The sequence below is a fragment of the Heptranchias perlo genome, chromosome 20 (genome assembly GCF_035084215.1).
Source record: "Heptranchias perlo isolate sHepPer1 chromosome 20, sHepPer1.hap1, whole genome shotgun sequence".
NCBI classification, from domain to species: domain Eukaryota; kingdom Metazoa; phylum Chordata; class Chondrichthyes; order Hexanchiformes; family Hexanchidae; genus Heptranchias; species Heptranchias perlo.
In genome coordinates, this window is record NC_090344.1 from 25,017,803 (window position 1) to 25,022,052 (window position 4,250).

At 45.3% G+C, this 4,250-nt stretch overlaps 1 non-coding gene across 1 annotated transcript; it reads right to left on the bottom strand.

Moving 5' to 3' along the window:
* Positions 1-687: 687 nt before the first annotated feature.
* Positions 688-782, bottom strand: trnay-gua (transfer RNA tyrosine (anticodon GUA)). The gene is made up of 2 exons: positions 746-782; positions 688-723 (listed from the first exon to the last, which is right to left on the bottom strand). It is a non-coding gene; the product is annotated as a tRNA-Tyr (tRNA).
* Positions 783-4,250: the final 3,468 nt, after the last annotated feature.

The following is a 4,250-nucleotide window of genomic DNA, read 5'->3' on the forward strand; positions in this document are numbered from 1 at the left end:
TTTAGGAAGTTCATGGGCTACGGAATCGCTGACAACACTCTTGTTTCTGCATAATTGCACCAAGACAAACGGTGAGTGGAGAATATAATCAACGATCTCACTACTTCTCACATGCCAAGTGAGCGCTCTACCAGTTGAGCTAATTCCTCGTTTGCTGTTTGTAAATCGCCCTTCACAGTTCCCGCCTCACACTCGCCTCCAAGCTGCTCCACGACCAGCAGAGAAATCTTGCCTTGGGTTGCCGCTCCCTGAATATATTAAGTACTTTGCTCCAATCGGCGGTATTGAGCATCAGCAAGTGAGGAACAGCAGAACGGGAAGCCACAGTAATCATGAGTGATGCTGAGAAGAGCCCGAGCCGAAGGAAGACGAGGTCACTGGAAAGCAACAGCCGCCCGAGCTTGAGGGAGCATCGTGAGCCCTGACTGACTGACTGATCGAAGACCTTTTTTGCCTGAAATTGAGGGCCGTTTGAAGTGTTGCTGCTCAAAGGCACTCCCTGCTGGTGAGCAGAGGGAAATGCTCGAGTGAAACAGCCGTGCTCGGGCAGAAACAGAAAGCTTTTCGGTTCGAGAAAGGAAAAGTGGTGTCCTGTGCCTTAGTGGCAACATGTTAATCTGCAAGCTGCCTGTAAAGTTCAGAGAGCGACCTTGAGGTAATTGCTGCTTATTGCAAAAACACACTCACTCCTTCGAGCCGGAATTGAACCAGCGACCTAAGGATGACCTTACTTTGGTTTAATTCACTACAGTCCTCCGCTCTACCAGCTGAGCTATCAAAGGGAAGCCATATAAAAGAATCTCTTTGGTGATTGTTCATTGTGCGCCTGTTGACATGTTCAGACTCGTGGAGTCCGGTGCTGATCGATGACTTCTTTTGCCTGAAAGCGACAGCTGAGTGTTTTGAACTATTGCTGCTCAAAAGCACTCCCTGCTGGTGAGCAGAGGCAAAACATCCTTGTTTGGGCAGACACAGAAAGTTTGCACGTACTCCTTCGAGCAGGAATTGAGCAAATGACGTAAGGATAAGTTATTTTTTTCCACGACAGTCTTGTCGCGCTACCAGCTGAGATATTGATGAGAACTGGCAAAAATGTTTCACTTTGGTGATTGTTCACCGTGCACCTTTGACACACCCGGACTCGTGGATTCCAGTGCTCATGACTGAGGCTGACTCGGTACCTGCTCATACCGCAGTGCTGTGGGAGTATGAGCTGCTCCGTGTTCTCCACAGCCTGGGCCAGTGACACAATGAATAATGCGACTGATTATTGATCTGGAGATTGTGGGTTCAAGTTTCCGGAGGGTGTAAAGTGGAAGGCTGGGCCTGGAGAGCATTGGAATAGTCGAGTCTAGAAGCAAACAAAGGCACGGATGAGGGTTGCAGCAGCAGAACTTCATTCTGGCAGTTGGGATTTGTTTCTGCAGATGTTAATAACCGCTATAACTGGGCTGAAATTCAATATTCTGCTTCTATGTCAAATAAATCAACATTGTTTCAAACAGAATGGTTCAGTTACTTGCTGAATTCAAGATAAGAGACTAATTGATGTCCTAATTACCGATTATTATGTCTTTTCTCCTTTCTCACTGTAAATTACTTCAGTTCTCATACCTTCAATTACTCTCATGGCCAAGTCCCAGTTCCCCGGTCCTTCCTGAGTGCCTTATCCAGCCTTCAGATCCATGGAAGGTATCGGTAATGTACCCGGGATCACTAAACACAAAACCCAGTCTGTGAACACTTTCAGCTACTGGACTTATCGTGTGTCCCACAGCATCTCTCTCACCTTCAATGCGTGAATAGAGCATCAGGTCTGGGAATCTCGTCTTCAATTTAAATACACTCAGCAAATGTATTTAACAAAATACAAACAAGTAAACACATCACGGACCAATAATCCAGCACTAAATTCAAAGGAGTAAGTCTGTTATCAAACTCCTTGAGTGGACAGAATAAAGAAAAATCCCAACTCTAAGATTCCCTCGAATCCTTTGCAAATACCTTACAAATCTTGACAATAATCAACAAGTCTAATTTAATGTTGACCTTTATCTTGAGTGGGGTTGGAATACAGAAGTGATGCTTCAGTTGCAAAGAACCTTGGTCAGACCCCATCTGGAGAACTGGACACTGAACCTCAGGAGAGATAAATCGGCCTTGGGAAAGATACAGTGCAGATTCACCAGAATGATGCCGGGGTTAAAAGGATTAAATTATGAGGATAGGTGGCATGAACTTGGTTTTTATTCCCATGAGTTTGGAACATTGAGATGTGATCTCACTGAGGTGTTTAAAATAATAAAGGTATACAATAAGGTAGATACTGAGAAATGATTTCTTCTGGAGGGGGAATCCAGAACAAGTCAGTGATATATATCAAGAAAAGCAGTGGTCCCAGCATCGACCCCTGGGGAACACCACTGTATACCTCCCTCCATTCCGAAAATCAGTCATTCACCACTACTCTCTGCTTCATGTTATTCAGCCAATTCTGTATCAATGCTGCTACTGCCCCTTTTATTCCACGGGCTTCAATCTTGATGACAAGCCTATTATGCGGCACTGTATCAAACGCCTTTTGAAAGTCCATACACACCACATCAACCGAATGGTCCTCATCGACCCTCTCTGTTACCTTGTCAAAAAACTGTATCAAGTTAGTTAAACACGATTTGCCTTTAACAAATCCGTGCTGGCTTTCCCTAATCCTTGTCCAAGTGACTGCTCATTCTATCCCGGATTATCGTTGCTAGAACTTTCCCCACTACCGAGGTTAAACTGACTGGTCTGTAGATGCTGGGTTTTATCATTCACCCTTTCTTGAACAAGAATGTAACATTTGCAATTCTCCAGTCCTCTGGCATCACCCTCATACCAAGGGATGTTTGGAAGATTATGGCCAGTACCTCTGCAATTTCCACCGTTACTTCCCCCAGCAAAGTAGGATGCATCCCATCCGGACCAGGTGACGTTTCTACTTTAAGTACAGACAGCCTTTCAAGTACCTCCTCTTTATGAATTTTTCGCCAATCCAGTATCTCAACGAGATCTTCCTTTACTGACACTTTGGCAGCATTTTCTTCCTTGGTAAAGACAGATGCAAAGTATTTATTTAGTGCCTCCGCCATGCCCACTGCCTCCTACTGCTACTTGCTCACTCTATCCTGGGCCAGTGGTGCAATGGATAACGCATTTGACTAAAAATCACAAGATTATAAGTTCGACTCCAATCAGGCTTGGATTTTTTTTTTTGCAAACTGTGCATTATTTTATGGCCTTCAATACCTTGTAAGCTGTCCTACTTGCTGGTGCTGCCTGGCTGCAAACCTGGTAAGTGCCTTCTTAGTGCAGCAAGCAGTGCATCAGTGTCATAATTTGAAAGTCCTGAATTCAATCTTCACAGAAGACATCAAGGATTACGAAGCTTTTTTTTTTCCATCTCTCACCTCATCTTTCCATCTTTGCTGCAGAGCAAAATCAAGAACTTTTGCTGACTGCAGCCCATCAAAAGATTTGCTGCCCCTTGACCTCTCTGTACCCAAACACACAGTGAAGTTTAGGAAGTTCATGGGCTATGGAATCGCTGACAACACTCTTCTTTCTGTATAATTGCACCAAGACAAACGGTGAGTGGAGAATATAATCAATGATCCCACTACTTCTCACATGCCAAGTGAGCGCTCTACCAGTTGAGCTAATTCCTCGTTTGCTGTTTGTAAATCGCCCTTCACAGTTCCCGCCTCGCACTCACCTCCAAGCTGCTCCACGACCAGCAGAGAAATCTTGCCTTGGGTTGCCGCTCCCTGAATATATTAAATACTTTGCTCCAATCTGCAGTATCGAGCATCAACAAGTGAGGAACAGCAGAACGGGAAGCCACAGTAATCATGAATGATGCTGAGAAGAGCCCGAGCCTGCGGAAGGAAGACGAGGTCACCGGAAAGCAACAGCCGCCCGAGCCTGAGGGAGCAGCGTGAGCCCTGACTGACTGACTGATCGAAGACCTTTTTTGCCTGAAATTGAGGGCGATTTGAAGTGGTGCTTCTCAAAGGCACTCCCTGCTGGTGAGCAGAGGGAAATGCTCGAGTGAAACAGCCTTGCTCGGGCACACACAGAAAGCTTTAAGGTTTTGAGAAAGGAAAAGTGGTGTCCTGTGACTCAGTGGCAAAATGTTAATCTGCAAGATGCCTGTCAAGTTCAGAGAGAGACCTTGAGGTAATTGTTGCTTATTCCAAAAGCAAACTCAC